This window comes from Mus musculus, chromosome 4 (genome assembly GCF_000001635.26).
Source record: "Mus musculus strain C57BL/6J chromosome 4, GRCm38.p6 C57BL/6J".
NCBI lineage: Eukaryota > Metazoa > Chordata > Mammalia > Rodentia > Muridae > Mus > Mus musculus.
This window is the reverse complement of record NC_000070.6, coordinates 37,282,250-37,300,907: the sequence shown is the minus strand read 5'-3', so window position 1 is coordinate 37,300,907 and position 18,658 is coordinate 37,282,250. Positions and strand designations below refer to the sequence as shown.

Here is an 18,658-nt window from a genome sequence, read left to right as displayed (position 1 = left end):
ATTATCTCTAATTGGGCAGATCAAATTAATACTGCTGACACTATAAGTCAGATAGCAGAAAAAACGTCTGAGACATTGCTTACCCTGCAAAGGGTGGATTCTCATATCACCTCAGGGTTAATGTTAGTAAATCAGAGTGGATATTTTACAACATGACATGGAACAGATGATGGATGTCATACAAATGAGTTGTGTGGCACCCACTTTGCATGTGTGCATCACTCCCAATAGGTACATTAATAATTCTTTTATTAAAAGTACAGACCTATCAAATTACCTGAAGGGGAACTGGTCGCAGGAGCTGGAGAGGTTGCAGACGAGGCTGCAGATACAGATCCTGAACCTTAATGGGACCAGAGTGGAACCAGTGACTCTCAGATACTTTAACCTCTTGACTTACCTCTGCTTTTTCTTACTTTAAGGAATGGGTGGGAGTGATTTTGTTTGGTGCTGCCATATGCTGTGGACTGGTGTTCATGCTCTGGTTGGTATGCAAATTCAGAACCCAACAAAAAACGTGACAAGGTGATTATAACTCAGGCACTTTAAGCTATTGAAAACGGCACATGTGGCTTCCCACACTTGGCAGGTAATTATCATATTATTCATGTAAGTTCTGGTCAAGACATCTTCTGACATCTCTGTTTGTAGTGGTTTGAAGGATAAATTTGCCCTATGGACTTGGGTATAAAAATACTATTCTCCCAATTGAAGGTCTGTAATAGGGGTTAGAATATCTTTCCTTGCATCATCCCTGGAAGTAAGCTTTATGATTTTCTAATCTAGTCCCTCTTCTGATTTGCCCATGTCTTGCTTTCAGAACACCCTGGTGAAAGGAATTTGTTATTTAAGAAAAACAAAACCAAACAAAACAAAATAAAACTTTTTATTTGTTCTTTGTGAATTTCACATCATACACCCCAATCCAACTCATTCTCTTCTCCCCTCATACCTGCCTTCTACCCTCAAAACCTCACACTAACAAAGTTAAAAAACAATCTGATCATGGAAGCTGTATTGTGTTGCAGTGGGTCCCATGGTGTACCCATTTTTTTCCCTCCATTCTTTTCTGCTTGTCAAATCTCATTGTAATAATGTTGCTTTGGTACTCTGGCTTCTGCTACTCTTTCACTAGTGGAACCTCACTAGGACTCTCTCAATTATGCTGTTGTTTTCCTGTATCATGGAGATCCTATAGTTTTGCATGTGTAGGACAAGATTCCTCATGCACTCCAGCAGCTCAGTAATGGGGTAGATGTCAGGGTGAGCCAATTTAAAACCCTGGATCTGGGTCTGAGAGGTATCTAATCTGCTCAGCCCTCTGGCTTTCCCAATTTTACACCCTCGGTGCAGGCTCAGCTCTGATCCCTGTAACCAGGGTCAGCTCTACTCTGCTGTCCAGGTAAGACGTAGGCATCACTTCCCTGAGTGTTGCAGATGTTGAGGAACATGGACAGTTCTCCCAACACATGACCCTAAGTTCAGCTCTCCTGCATAGCATAGGTGAAAAGGAACAGAGGAAGGGAGGAGCATGTTCTTTTCCTGCTCCTTACCACCACTCAGTAGACAAGAGTCAGGACCAACAACTCTACTTACACACTTGCTCACCCGCAATCTCCACATCCTGGCCCAACTATACTGCCCAGGTGAGGTACAGGGTGTGCTTTGCTGAGTGCTTCAGTAGGTGATTGTCAGGGAGAGCTCTCCTGCTTTGATAACCTCAGGGCCTGATGTAGGTGGCAAGGGGCAAGAGGGGGAATCTCTCCCTCACCCATGTCACTGCACAAGAGGCAGGGTCAGCTCTCCTATAGTGATATCTTCCAGCTGGCTCACCTGTGTTGCTGCCAGCAAGGTCAATTAGATCTACTGTGATCCCAAGGCAAGTTGGATATCCCATTCTCCAGATTGCTCCGGTAGGTGAATAGCAGAAACAGGTGCCCTGTTCCCTTGACCTCAAGGCCAAGTCTCCCACCTGCAACAGATGGTAAGTGTTAAGGTGTGGGGAACAAATTTCAATCCCTCATTCACATCATGGAACAGGAGATGAATGGCATGTTCAGTTCTCTCACACTCAGTCTGGCTCACCAGCAAATCCCACAATGAAGAGAGCAACACTTCCAATGACTCAGCTGGCTGGAGGCAAGAGTCAGCTCCTGCTTTTACTCCCCCAGAGTCTTCTCTTCTGAGATGCCCAAGTGAGGGGTAAAGATAGTTCTACCCAGCCTTCATACATCAACATGTCCCAGATCAGGGACATCTTTCTAGCCTTTGGTAGTAACAGACTATTGTTGCTATAGGGTCTCAGACTCAGATGTGGCCTCCAGTGGCAGCACAGGCCAGGACCCGACCATACTCCCAGGTGGTATCACCTGCTTCTCATATGATTCTATTCCTCACTACTCACAAGTCTCCAGTTCTGCTTCTCTTTCTTGTGCCCACATCCTTCTGATTCTGTTGCTCTTCCATTTCTCCACTACTCACTTACTTCTCTTAGTGACCCTCCCGTCTCTGAGTATCTAAGGTCATCTCAGGAGTGGACTCAGCTCATGGATTATGTCACTGAGCAGGGGTCACCTTGTGCATGATCTGACTCCGTAGACCTGTCAGATGCAGGTATATTGGTCATCTCAGTCTAGCTTCATGTCTGAGCCCATTTCTGTCAGTAATCTCAGGTTTGTTCATAGCCATCCCTATATAAGTGGCCTCATGTGATGATTATCTGTCTCAGGCACATTCTTGCTCAGAGGACCCAGGTTTCAGTTGATGTTCTAGTCTCTTGCTTGCTTCCCATCCTTGAAGCCCTATGCAGTGAAAGACTGGTTGTTGTCTCAGGGTATCTGTCAGTAGACTGGTGCGCATCTCACACTCTCTAAGTTTCAGGGAATGTTAGGCTACTACCTGTGTTTGCAGGTCAGAATACTGAAGGTAGATATAAACTATTTTCTCCCAGCTACTGATGCACATTTGACAGAGCACTCACACTTGCAACCACTCTAGGGATGACATAAGATACTTGTACCTCTAGAACCAAATCCTAAATAAATTCATCCTTCTGTAGGTTACTCTAGTCATAGTGTTTTACCACAAAACAGAGAAGACACTAAATAGTCCCTAATAACTTGAATTGCAGTTGCAATTTCTATGAAATCTGATTTTTTAAAAAAAGAGTTGTCAATATTCAATTTAGGATAAAGGGACTAATACCCCAGTTAATGGATCAGGAATACTTTTGCAAATCCATGAAAATATGAATTAGGGTTTAAAATCTTAACCAAATGAAGGTTACAAATGCTTATCTGAGAGGGTCACCTTAAAACGTTGCTTGAGTATTAACACTAGCTATATAGCAGTAGGTGAGTAGATTAATATTATAGAGAATCCTGAGAGGTAAAGCAATGGTGATATACAAATGGATTTTGGCCCAATAAATAAGATGAGAGACAAATTAGGAGCTGAAGATTTATTGATGAAGGAAGACACTGGTTCCAAAACAGAACAGTAAAAATACACTGCCAGGTAATCATCATGTGTGTACCAATTCAAAGGCTTGTGTGTGGCTTTTGCTTATAAGTCATTGGTGCTTTAATGATTTTAGGACAAATATCACAATTATAATTGGTTGTAATTTTTCACATGAAATCTAGGGTGTCATGCATTCAAGCTATGTGCTCTATCCCTGAGCTACGGTCTGAATCAGAACATCACTCTAGTTAGAAGGATTTCCTAGAGCCCTATCACCTACATTTGGTATTAAGACACGTAAGTGAATGAGTGGCTATTTGAGACTCTTCATCATTTTTAACAAGATATTATAAAACTGATAATCAAAATCTTTTAAACAGTTTGAAGAATATGCTGGATTTATGTGGGGAAATTCGGTGTAGCAACAATACACAACTCACGTAATGATATCGACTAAAAGGTGGCTATTAAGACACGAGTGAGGTATAAGCACCTAATTAATAGAAGAAGTTTATTGCTTTCAAAAAAGAAAAAAAAAAAACAGTGACCTTTAGAAAATAATTAAGCATGATATTCTTGACATAGCAGAACAGCATCACATGTGAACTCACAGTGTTAAGAGCAGTGTGCCAGACAGCAAATTTATATTTTCACAATGGCATCAACTAGTATCATCTGAGAGTCGGTAAACTCGAATGAGAACATTTCTTCAAAAGAATGGACTAGAAGCAAGTCTACAGATAATTTCTTTGATTACTGATAAATTGGGGGTGGGGGGCAGTTCACTGAGGACAAGTACCATTCCTATGAAGTGGCCCTGGGTTGTATAAGAAAAAAGATTTAGCGAGTTGTGGGAAACAAGTATGTACAATGTGTCCCTCCATGCACTCTGTTGTTTCCTTGCCCTCCTTCGGAATCCTGCTTGAGTTGCAGCCCTGAATTCACTTCATAATGAATTATAAACTGTTAGATGAAACTAGCCTCCCCAAGTCGGTTTTGTTCATGCTGTTTTAACATAGCAATAGAAATCTGATTAAGACCGACAAGAAACACCTTGCAAGTCTAACCCAGACCAAATAGTAACATGGAGATAGAAAATGGGAACAAAAAACCAACCCCTAGAGATAGGCAGTTTTTTGTTGCTGAGAAAAGAGTTGGTTTTCTCTAAAAGTATAAACCTTAGTAAGCAGACCTCATCCCCCAGAAGAAGATAATGCACCCAAGTATACCTTTACAACACAAATCAGTCTCACAGGACAGTTTTTGTAAAGAACACAAGTTGCAAAGTTTAGAGAATGAATAGAGAGAATTTTGCGGTGAATGTTATCCTAACATGTTGTACAAACATCATCAAATAACTAAAACAATTTAATACTGAAAAAAAATATGCATCAAGTATTAATTGAAGGAATCCAAATTGTTCTCCTTAGTTGTGAGGCAATAAATGCAGAGACGTTGTATGAAATGAATTCAAAACACTAAACAGAGAATCAGGGAAATGTTATGAACTGAGTGTCCCGATGTTATAAAATCATTCTACCAAGAATGCATAATCTATTATTTCATAGATGTTGAAAAGCTAGTGCAGGTCTGCTTAATCAATTATTATGTTAGATTAATCTCATTTTATAGATATAAAAATATAAATCTGCTATTTTTTACTTTTTGTATCTCCCAAGAAAGAATTCTAGGTATCAATAAACACATCAGCATATATTTGCCTTCAAGTTATAGAATGAATATATATGTGTTTAACATTGTAATCAAATAATTTCAGGTATATATATATATATATATATATATATCACTTAAAAATCTGCCCACCAGAAAAAAATTATCAAAATAAAATGTAGCAATATTTAGACTAAGTCTTCCTGGCATGTTGAATGAGTATTTTTGCTTCTTTTTAGAGATAAGATTTAAATTGTTATGGAAAATATGATTTCAATATATCTCAAACATTGTAGAAAAGAAAGAAAAACAATTTGACAATAACAAAAATAAAATAATTTTTATGACACAATTCATCTACATATTAAAAATGAAACATAATCATGAGTCATTTGGCAAGTAACATGACATTATCTATGAGAAATACAAAGAGGGATGATGAACATGAATTATTTACCTCCCCAAGGTTTGCATATCTTTGTGTGCTATGATATATTTAGTACAGCAAAATGCTTAAAATATATTTTACAAATATTTAAATCTTAAATCCACTGAATCAAAACCTACATTAGATGTTGTGATTGCTATTACTATTGCTATTATTTTGTTGAGTTAAAGAATAACATATATGTGTATATATGTATGTATATATATATATATATATATATATATATATATACATATACATTTTCAAATGAGACATAATATCTGATTTTTCCAATAGGTTAAACATACCCAGGGGAATGGTCAAAACCAAAGGTTGAAATATGCATCTATCGAGAACACAGATACTTTCATATTTTTATATTTTAATTTAAACAGTGTTTAATGTGAAAGACTTTATTTCTCAAAATCACAACTATGAGACACAATGATTGATCTTTAGAGAACCAGTGTCTTTCCCTCTTGTATAGGGGCTCTACATATCCATATGTAGTATAGGTGTGTGTGTGTGTGTGTGTGTGTGTGTGTGTGTGTGTTTGTATGTGTAATATGTAACATAGTAAATAGAAAATTTTGTTTACGTTTTTAAGATGTAGCTTGATGTTTTGTTAATTAAGGCACTAAACTTTTTATCAGTAATTAGATAGAGTTTAAAGGAAATCAGGTAATAGTTCATATTTTGAAAAATCATTATTATTATTTCATTCTACAAATCTAATTAATATTAAAGTGAATTGAAAATTATAGATTGTTGTTCCAATGACTATGTCATCAAATAACTAAATATTATGTAGATGTAAATTTCTTTGCTCTACTTCAGACCTGTTTAGTTCAGTTTGGTATTGAGCTATAAACAGATAACTATAAAATTAGTGAACAATTAACAAATTCATCTTGTATATGAAATATGAATTTTTGGAAGAAATAAATTCGTATCTGGGATTTCAATGCAGTATCACCTCTTCTGAAGTCATGGGAAGTTTCTGTTTCCACATTGTCTTCAGCAATAATGAGTTTAAAAGCAAAATGAAATATTTTTATAATCAAATCTGAAAGGACTAACTAACCTTAGTATTTGTGTGTATTCATCAACTTGTCTTCTCAGTCTCAGATGTTATATTAAAATCCCTATTACAAAGAAACAGAAATATTCAGAATACCTAAGTTAGTTTATAACTAATCTAGCCATATAAAAATCATATAGTAGAAAGAAAACTACACCTTAACCATTGCCATAGGTCAGGTTAGCATTGAAACTAGTCTAACTTGTATATTATATTTCATCTCCAACATCATACAAGATTCATTTTGTAAATTAATTCCCAAATATTTACTGAAAGCATATAGTTGTACACAATGTTGCTTTTTTCAGAGTTATCACTGTAATGTGAAAATAAACTAGTATGCCCATTATGACAGGCTAAATTCTAACCCTGACAGGCAAAACAGTCCCCCTGTAAAATACTATTGTGATTGAGCAGCAAGACAATTAACTGTAATACCTACTGCGATGTAGTAATGACTGTTTATAAATATATTTTTATAGTATAATAGCATTTCTGAACTTGTAAGGTACTCAAAGATCTTGAAAATCCCTCCTTATTTTTGTTCCATAGCTATTATATAAGTTCATTCATTCTACAGTGTTTAATAAAGTCCTAACATGCACAGGTTACTCTTATACAAATTGGTTTTTTCATATATGGTAATAACAGAAAAAGTCATTGTTTGAAATTATTACTAAAAAATGCACAATTTGAAGCTCATAAAAAGCTAAAATAAAACAGCATGGCTTCTGTGACAATTATAATAAAGAAAGTGATCTTATTCAGTTATAAAAGAGTTTTTAAAATATGAAGAAAATTGTACATTTAACATAGTAGTGTAGGTAGATGAGGATAAGTGAAAAATACCTACTACTCAGAACAAGTAACCAAGCAACAGATCAATTCAAAAATCAGGAAAAAAAATCACACTCATAATTGCTACAATAAATTGCTGATAGATAAATAGGTACATGATAGATAGGTAGATAGATAGATAGACAGACAGACAGACAGACAGACAGACAGATAGATAGATAGATAGAGATTTAACAAGCAAACAAACAAAAACCTTCGAAAAACCAATAATGTATACAATTCTACATGCCAAGTTTACATGTTATGTAGCATGACAATTACTTTACACAACCATGACATTAAGGTAAAGATAAAAAATGATAAGATAAATCACTACACCAAAATCACACGTTAAAAATTCATTCATTTGAGAAACTCTCAGCAAACAAAAATATAGTGAAACCTTTCTCAAATGGCAAATAATAGCCATGAAACCTTTAGTATTCGTATTATAGCAAACGATGAAATGTTTTCTGTATATGATTTGCTAAAGGAAAAATATTTTTCTCACCATTTTAATTTTGGCATTATAACGAAGACCTAATTCATATAACAATTGAGAATAAAATATGAAGATATATTGAAGGCAAAAATTTACATAAATGAAACTACTCTTTGCAATTGGCGTGATTGTGCCTCAAGGAAATTTGCTACAATTTAAAAGCAAACTCCTTTACCTAAGAAGTTATTATAGCAGGGAAGTACTTGAAGGTAGTTTTAATAAACTATGTACAAGGTCCCTATGAGAACACCTATGAAATATTGATAAAATAAGTCAGTAATAAAGCATAAAGAAACATAGTAGTCAACAACAAATTGAAGGAGTAAAATCATGTATCCCTGCTCTCATACTTAAAAAACTTAGTAGAAAGCTGCAGCAAAATAGATATACCATTTGCCAAATTGGACTTAAATCTAAAGCAATAAAATGTAATCAGAATATGGGACATAAAAAAGATGATCTCAAACAGTGTGTAACACTTTGCAAAAGAGCACAAATTATTTGATCACTATTGTCTCTTCACTAAAAGTTGCTGCAATGATAGAACCTTACAAGAAAATACATAAATTTAGAAGGTGGCCATATATATCAAAAGAAGGTAATAGGGGGAGGCAGTATCAGGTACTTGAGGGGACAGGAGAAAGATACAGAGGGCCAGGAAATAAAATAAAAATATATAGCAGTGGGGGGATGAGGAAGTGGTGATAACCACAAATGCCAGGAAAGTGAGAGGCTCATGAGACCCATTGGGGTTGACTTCAGCTGAAACATGTAGTGCATGGGAAATAGAACCTGTAGAGACCACCTCCAGTAGATAGGCACAGTCTCCAGTTGAGGAATGGGGCCACACACCCATCTAAAAATTTTTAACCCAGAAATGTTCCTGTTCAAAGGAAAGGACAGAGGTAAAACATGGAGCAGAAACTGAAGGAAGGGCCTTCGAGAGACTGCCACACCTGGGGAACCATCCTGTCTGCAGATACCAAACCTAGACTCTGTTGCTGTTGCCAAGAGAAGCCTGCTGACAGGAACCTGGTATGGCTGTTCCTCCCAAGGCTCAGCCAGCAACTGAAAAACCTAGACATGAGTACTTGGAGCCAACCATTATACTGAGCTCAAGGACCCCAGTGAGGGAGCTGGCAGAAGGACTGGAAGAGTGAACAGAGACTGCAACCCCACAGGAAGATCAATGGCTGATGGCTGAACCACCCAGTACTCTCAGTGACTATATCACCAACCAAGGATAGCAAACAGGAGAAATCCATGCCTCCAGATACACATGAAGCAGAGGATGCCTTTATCTGATATCAATGGGAGAGGAGGCCCTTGGTCCTGTTGAGGTGTGATGCCCTAGCATAGGTGGATGCTGGAGCAGTGGAGCAGGACTAGGTGGAATGGTGGAGGAGCATCCTCAAAAAGGCAAACGGGAGAGAGGAGAGGGCAGATGTGGAATGGGTGTATGTGTGGAGGAATAACCAGGGAGTGGAATATAATTTGAGATGTAAACAAATGGAATGATCGATTAAAAAAAAAAAAAGCACCTAACTCAAATGAATAAAATCTAAATGTAATAAATGAAGCGTCGAGTCTTTGATGTTTTAGAGTGACTTTTTATATCTTTTCAAAAGTGTATTCCAAGTAGAATAAAAAGAAATGAAAATAAAAGTGAAAAGAGGCCATGATCTGTCACAACTCCCAGGAATCCCCTACATCAGAAGAAAACACTGAATTTTCCCAGCTTCTCAAGACTAGAACCATCTACACACCTCAAGATACATGACTTAGACAGTTGGGCATTTTGGCCTCATACACCCACAATGTCCACCAATCCTGAGGAATATTGTTCTGTTAGCCCATCCTGCACAACATCTAACACTACGAAGGCACCTGGTATCTCCTTTATAGGTCACCCAAACCATGGAAACTTCTTGCATCAACACTACAGAAAAACTCCTCAATATTGTAATATTCTTTCACATTGAATACTCTGCTGAACATTGTGAGCATATCCACTGAAAGATGAAAGATAACGTGAACAAATAAAAACAAGAAAAGGAAAATGGAGCCAACCAACTATTACAGATGGAAAAGTCCCCAAGCAAAAATAAAGATAACAATAAATAGAACAAACATCACACACACACACACACACACACACACACAGAGAGAGAGAGAGAGAGAGAGAGAGAGAGAGAGAGAGAGAGAGAGAGAGAGAGAATAACATGTCAAATAACAGAAACTCAATGCAAAATGTATCACCCTCAAATCTCTAGTGAAAATAGCTGGGCAAAATTTAGATAATTCAAGACACTGATCATAATTACATTCAGTGAATTCAAAGAAGACATGAATATACCCCAAGATAATAAAAACAAAGAGATGGATGGCATGCAAAAGGCAATACAAATATGCAAACAGAATTAAAAAAGAAACAGATTGAACAAATAACAGTCATGTTAGAAGGAAGATCTCAACAAGCCAAACACAAATCAAAATGGTTCAAAGATGGAAAAGATATTCCAGAAATATCAAACTAGCAAAAGTGTCTGTTCTAATATCTGAAAAAAATAAACTCATCACTAACTCTATTCAGGAAAGTTAAGGTCACTTCATAGTATTTAAAGAAAAAAAATCTATCAAGTGACTATTACAATCTAAGCATATACACAACAAGACAGGCACACCCAATTTCACAAAAGATATGCTACTAGATATAAAACAGAAATTTATCTGGACACACTGATAGTGGATGGCATCACCAAAGCACTCTTATCAATAGACAGGTCATTCTCGGGGGAGGGGGGGAGAAAAATAATAGAGATAAATCATATAATTAGTCAAATGGACCTGGCAAATATCTATAGAATATTATATAAACACTGAAGAATTGAGTATTATTTTAAGCAGTCTATGATTTTTTTAAAATCTGTTCCACTGTTAAGGCCCAGAGGAAATCTCAACAAAAAAATATGGAAATTGAACATCTGAATGCAGTGGAGTAAGTATGGATATTAAAAAGTGAAGCTAATGCTACACAAAATATGGAGTTGCCTTAGTTAAGATTTCTATTGCTGCAATGAAACACAGTAACCAAAAATCAAGTTGGGAAGGAAAGGGTTTATCTAATATACAGTTCCACATTGCTCTTCATCACCAAACAGACTCAAGCAGGTCAGGAACCTGAAAGCAAGAGCTGATGCACAGGCCATAGAGGAGTGCTGCTCACTGGTTTGCTTCCCATGATTTTCCAAGACTGCTTTATTATAAAATGCTGTTCCACTGGTCCAGGGACAGCACTACTCACAAAGGGTTGGGCCCTCCCCATCAATCACTAATTAAGAAACTGCCTTATAGCTGAATCTTATGGAAGCATTTTCCTAGTTGAATTCTCTCCGTTCAGATAACTCTAGCTGTGTCAAGTTGACATAAGACTAGGTAGTTCAGAAGTGTAAACAACTCACTACTAAATGTCAATTGGATCAAGAATAAATAAAATAGGAGGCTAATTAAAATTTCTTAGAATTGAATAAAACCTGACAAATTCTACCAAACCCATAAAGAACTAATACCAATGATCCTTGACTGCTGAATGGTTTAATATAGGGAAGAAACACTCAAAAATTTCCCCACAAAGTGAGTAGTAACTTGATATGCAAACCACATATAAATACAACAAAGAAAGCTTTAGACCAATTGCTCTGATGAACATGAATGTAAATTCTAAAAAAAAAAAAAAAAATTGCAAAATGAATCCAAGTGCTTATTAAGAGGATCATCCAACCATGTCCAGGTTATTTTCATTCCAGAGATGCAGAGCAGTTTCAAGAAATGCAAAATGAAAATTACATGATTGCAGGGAACTATGGAGTTGGCCTGACCTGGCCTGGCTGCCTTTAGAGGTACCCATGATTAGTTTTTCAGATTAGAATCCGTACCTCCTGGGGCACAATGTGCCATCTAGTTTCTGAGAGGCTGTTGCCGTCCCTCCGGTGGTTAAGTGTTCAGGTCACTGTGTTTCTCTATATGCTCCTTAGTAGTCTAGGAGGCATGGGAGCTTGACCAGACTATTGGTCTTAGGCATTAATTTTGTGTACCCTGCATAGCTTGCAAACTTCATTGTGTTTGACAACTACAACTGGCCGTTACCATTATATTCTCTTTCTGGTAAAGGTATAGAAAAAAGTCACATTGCTTTCAATAAAATTTTTACAGCCTCACTTTCTCTGTGGCCCCTCCAAATCAAGCCAGCTTTTAATGCTTATGGCCATATCATGTGACTTTGGTCTGGTAAGTGGGAGAAGGGTACTTACACAAGATCATCTTAAATGTTGCATAAATATCCTAGACAAAGTTAAATATCTTATAAGCCTCAACAGACAAAAAGTACACATGACATATCTGTAGCCAAAGACAAATGTGGAAAAGACCTTTGAGTATTGCAACATCCCCATGATGGAAAACTAAACCAAGTACAGGTACACTGAACATAACATGTTACTGACATTATACTGTACCTGTAAATACTGAAGAAAACAAGGTACTCACTCCAGCCTTGTCCAGTACAGTTCTAAAAGACTTAACTAGAGCAATAACAAAAGAGAAAGAGTAAAAGGGATACACATAAGAATGAAAGTCAAATTATTCATTCTTGAAGATGACATAATCTTACATTTAAAGACTCTCAGACCTGATGATCCTGTTTGGCAATGTAAGAAGATACAACATGAACACATGAAAATAAATAACTTTTCTATAATACTATTGATAATATTACTGAATATGCTGAAAAATAAAATATATATTGCTCAAAATGATTAAAATATTACAACACCCGAGAGTGAAACTAAACAAGAGTGTTTTTAGTTCTAAGATGAAAATGAAGCATAGATTTATGAAAATGCTGAAAGATGACAACGATCTGCAGACTCAGTGCAGTACCCACTAAAATTACAGTGGTATTACCACTGACAAAAATTAAAATTTATAAGGAAACACTAATTTATGTGCATCAAAAAAAAACCCAACAAACTAAACTGATAGGAACATACAATATTTCAAATTACATTAGAAACACAGACCACTAATTTAATTAAGTAGTACAGAGGCTCTAGAAACAAACCTACCAAACTGTACAGCAGCACCCACTTAGTTATTGTGAAAGGCCTCAAAAGTTATGCTGGAGATACATAGACTCTTTAAAAAATAATATTAGGAAAATCATTTTGTACATGTTGAAGAATGAAAACAGTGCCATATATTTTATGTTGAGAAAAAGTCAAGTTAAAAGGTGTCAAAGGCCTCAATGTGACTACTGGAACTCTAGAAAAGTTACATCAAAACAAAATAATAAAGCTACGAGGTCATCTGCCCCTCTAAAGTATTCATAGGGCTCAAAATTAGCACCATGATGACACTGCACATATATGTCTATACGGTGGCATTAAGGACAGCAAGTTTATAGAATCAGCATGAATATGGAACAAGAGAGGAAATTAAGGAAAGGTATTAAACATACCATGGAACTTTATTTAGCCTTAATTAAGAATGCAAGTATGACATTTATGGGAAAAATGGTATGATGCATATGAAGATCACTGTTAAATGAAAAAAGGAGAAAAATTATATATTTTTATGTATATATTATTATGTATTTATCATCACATGAATAATAAAGACATATCTGTGTACTGTAGATTTGTAAACAAGGCCATTTCATGTAATGAATTATAAAGGCAGTAGGAGTTAGAGGGAATGAAAAACAAGTGTAGAACTGTAAAAATATCAACTTCACAAGATATTCTTGAAAGACTATGTCCTTCTGAAGACTATTACTCTGGTCCATGAATACATACCAATGAAGCTAAAGAGTAGTTATCATAAAACATGTTATTCCAGTCTCACTGGGGTTTCAATATATTTATTTAACAGATAATAGTATTGAATAACTTTTCACTATATCAGTTGTGATCTTTACCTCTAATTATTGAAATACCCTGCTATAATATTTTGTTTATTATCTAATTGGAATTTTTAATGTGAAGCTTTGAAATGTATTTATACACATAGTTATAATTCCACTTTAAAATGTGTGTTGCAAACATTTTCTTCCAGTTTGTAATCTCTTTAGCTATCTCCTAAGGCAGTGGTCCTCAAACTGTGCGTCATGACCAACACATACTATAGATAGTTTGAAGAACTGTGGCACCACTCAGTTGCAATTACAGTTACTAAGTAACAATAAAAACAATTTTGCAGTTGGGTGTCACCACAACTTGAGGAAATGTGTTAAAAGCTAGGATCATTACGAAGATTGAGAAGCACTGCCTGAAAGTTTTAACAAATTCACTTTTGTAAAACCTTCTGAGGTAAGTTTATAAAATTTCTTGCTTTTGGTGTGAGTTCAATCATGGATGATACACCTAACACTCAAGAGACTGGAGGCCCCAGGGAGTTTAAAGATCAGGTGGGGTGAGGGATGGGGAGGCTGAAGACCTCCTGTGGAGATGATCTGGGGAAGAGTTATGGGATGTGGAACAGTCAGGGGTGGACCAGGGAATAAAATTAGAAGTGTAAATAAATAAATAAATAAATAACAATTAATTTAAAAAATCTTGCTTTCTTTTTCACCTTTTACATCATGTTAAGAATACTTTCCCTGCTTTTCTTATGTACCAAAAATTTTATATCTTCTCCAAAGGGCTTTATAGTTTTATGCTTTTAATTAAATAATTAATAATTTTCATTTCTCTCACATATATTACATACCTAACACACTTTACTCTTCCTCTCCTCCCCACCCCCAAGGCTCTTCCTTCCACCTCCTTTCTCCTCTAGATCCAACCCCCTCCACTGCCTCTCAGGAAAAAGCAGATCTCTGAGGAAGATCATAGGATTACACAGATGGGAGGATAGAGGTACGATTCAGAGAGAGATGGTAAATGCTTAAAATGCTTTGATGTTTCGCTATGTGGAAAAATAGTCTTTGCACACATATCAATTCATCTATTTCCCTAAAAAGACATTAAAATTGTAACAAGAGGAATTCCAGTAAGTGCATAGTATAACATTTAGCAATTTTTCAGAAATAAAATTATGTGACATGAAGATAAAAGTATAAAAGTATAAAAGCCCTATGGTGTGAGTTACTGGATCAAATACAGAAAACTAGACATTTGTCTTAATGTAAGGTTATATTGATTTCATTTGAGCCAAATGACTTAACTCATGAAATTTTCCCTAGTTGGAAGAAGGACTCACTCAACTGTTAAGGCTTAGGTGAAATCTGAAAGAAAAACAAGACACAGTGGAAAGAAAAGAAAAACTGTCGTTTAGTAATTTTTGGAGAGGAAAAGGAAGGGCTGTGAATGAGGCAACTAGAGAGGCTTCCACTAAAGTCACCTCATAACTTTAGCTAGGAAATGAGCAGTTACCCTCAACAAAATCATTCCTTAGAATGCTCATAGAGTATCTCTACTTTTCCATTGGTTTTGACACAATGATAGAGCAATCTGATCACGTCAACACTAATATCAGAAATTTAGCTTTCATGAGCCAGTGAAGGCAAATCGAATACACAGTGAGGAGAGTCCCTAATAGAGAGGTTGGTCTGGTTTCTGACCTAGGTACTCTGCATATATGTTCTGCATGAGAAGCTTGGTGTTCTTGGAGAAATACTAACAGTTGAAGCAGGGCCCATCCATGACTCTTTTGCCTACTTGTGAGACAGTTTTTCTCCTATTGGGTTACCTTGCCCAGCCTTGATGTGATGGTATGTACATAGTCTTATTGTAGCTTATTATGTTGTAGGAGATTCTTGTCTGAACAATCTATTTTCTATATCCCATAATACCCATTAGGTCTAAACACAAAATATCTTTGAGATGTTTACAAAATGGCTTAGTGGACAAAGGCATTTCCTGTTCAGGCCTGATTGATCTGCAGAAAGCATTTAAAAGTGTACAAATAAATAAATGACTGAACAAAGCTACATTCTGATTTCAGCACACCTTCTGTGGCATGTAAGCCCCTCTCCCCACATGTACAATCAATCAATCAATCAATCAATCAATCAATCAGTCAATACCTTTGAAAATCTAAACCAAAATTCCCCACTATCTTCAGAGATAATTATATGGCTCATTATAATGGTGTTGTAGTATAATGATTTATATGATCAGTCATTCAGTAATCTGTTTGATAAATATCTATTAGACACATACATATAGATAGATGGAGATGGAGATGGAGATAGAGATATCAGGCGGGAAATCCTTTCTGGAATAATAGTACAAAAAGTCTTTTTAATAGCACTTTCAAGAAATAAATTTAGAACTTCAAAAACATACTAAAACTCACCATTGATCCCAGGGAATTTAGAGGGCAGATGGGGTGGAAGGTGGGGACGTCCATGTGGAGACAAGGTATTGGGGAGGAGGTGTGGAATGTGGAGCAGTTGGAGGGTGGGAGGAGGCAGGCAGGGAATGGAATATGGAGTGTAAAAAATGAATTAAAAATAAAATTAAATTTAAAAAAAATATCACCATTGAGTGCACTGAAATTGAACCAAATAACAAAGCAAAATGAACCTCAATTTTGAGAGAAATAGTGATCTCAGATCAGAATAGCAAGAGTTCTTTATTGACTTGAGTTGTTTTCACTCTTTTAGATCTTTCAAAATAGCAAGTCAATCGGAACTATAGGCAGGTTAGTCATCTTTGATCTCTTTGTTGGAGAGTTATGTTGGACAATAAATATCATTAGTAGACCTGATAATCTCAGGAGTAAACAACTTCTCTCTTATTTGTATCTCACTTTGGGAAGTCAGTGGTTCCTTGGAGCAATAGTGTTTCACAGAAGAGTGCAGGAAATGGGATAAATTCATGACTCTAATAGACTCCAAAACTATGTTAGTTTGTCCAGAAAATACAACAAAGTGTGGCAGTTGACACCAAAACCAAGTTGCCGAAATACATATGCATTCAGAAATTAGGTGAGGACTGATTATTCTTTAATTTGTTGAAATCTAGTAATAATGAGGAACCAAAATTAAAAATAACTTTGGATCAGAAAGCAATGAACTTTTAAAATAGAAAATGCAGTATTATTCATGACTCTGGAAGAAAGTTTGCAAAATTAAATGTTGCCGTTACAGAATGGATGAAGTCACCTCATTCTATCTTCATGAGGGCTCTGATATGATCAAACTCATAGATCCGAAGATGAGGATGCTCTCCAGGAACTAAGTGATGGAAGAAATTAGTAGCTTCTATTCAGGTGAGTAAAATATTTTTCATGTAAAATGAATGTGCTCTGGATACCTATTGTGCTTATAATCAGTCTATGTTGTTTATTGTTTACCTAAAGTTTAAGATGGATAGAGATCATACGTTTCAAAACCAGAATAAAAATAAGAACTTTGTTATCTCATTAATATTTAAAGTAATATTAATGTATAAATGCATTATATGTGTAATAGTTATCCTAAAGAACTTGAAAACTCCTAGTGGTATTAGGACCACAATTAACCAATAAGATCTAGAAGAATCTTTAATGTTTACTATGATGTGTGATTTCTTTCCTTACCTTATCAACACCCCTCAAGACCTGCTTCCCCCTCCTTTTCTGCTTTTTTTTTTCACCCTCAGGAGTGACTGAGTCAGTCCCCATGAAACGGGCATTATCATTATAGAGCAAACTGGGTCAGTCTCCAAAGATGAGTGTTGTCACCCCAGAGCAAACATGAGCTTTGTTTGCTGGCCTTCCCTCTGTGCTGCTCATCTAGGTCTTACATGAGCTCCTCAAATTTTCCCAGGACATTCACTGTACCATAACATTTACTTTCAGTAGTTGTGGGTTTGATACTCCCTGATTCTGACTCATTTACCTCTTAATGAAAATGTATTTAGATATCCCTGCTGAGTTTCACTTCTCAGTAGTATATATTTTATTTTATTTTTGCCTTTGTAGGATTTATTTGTTTATTTACTGAATCATACTATTTTAGACTAGATGAGCCTGGAAATTACTATGAAGCTTAGATTGATCTCAAACTCATGGTAATCTACAAGACTCAGAATTACAAGAACTGGTATCATAACAACCACTATTCCAGTCTCAGTTTTGTAATTGTGAGGATATTTGACATGCTCTTTTTTTATATAAAATTATTTAATTTAGGTGAAAAATCGGTGATGTTTTGTTAGTGTATGATCTTGATAGAACCAAACATTAATATTAGTACTTAAAAAAATTAAAAGATGAATTATCACAGTTCAATTTTTTTAGAAAGTATGAGGCTACAAGTGTAAATAGCTCACATGTTAAATTAAAAAATCAAAGTACATTAATAATTGGCCAAAAATTAGGCTGGGTTGTGGGAAGTAAAAAAAAAAATAAGTATTATGAGCCAAGAATAAATATAAACTTAATTATATTTTAATATGTCATTAAAATACTATGAATAATAAGAGTAAAAATACAACTTTATCCTAAATAGCACCAGTAAAGAAAAACTACTATTCTTGGGAATATATTAATCAAAATACTAAATATTGAGTTAAAATATAAATTAAAAACTTACTGACCACCTTATATATCTAACAAATATACAGTTATTTAACAGATTTATATTTTCAATAGAGTTAAAGAACTATCCTCTTCTATAAGTAAAATATAATCT

General features: G+C 35.6%; 1 long non-coding RNA gene and 1 pseudogene across 1 annotated transcript in view; both read right to left on the bottom strand.

Annotated features, from left to right (window-relative positions):
- The window catches only part of Gm12374 (predicted gene 12374), an 83,113-nt gene that overhangs the window by 31,608 nt on the left and 32,847 nt on the right, over positions 1-18,658 (bottom strand). The window contains exons 2-3 of the long non-coding RNA NR_151605.1: positions 6,645-6,705; positions 1,834-1,972 (exon numbers count right to left, since the gene is read on the bottom strand). This is a non-coding gene — a long non-coding RNA (predicted gene 12374). The remainder of the gene's footprint in view (positions 1-1,833; positions 1,973-6,644; positions 6,706-18,658) is intronic.
- Positions 2,883-3,000, bottom strand: Gm22732 (annotated as a pseudogene).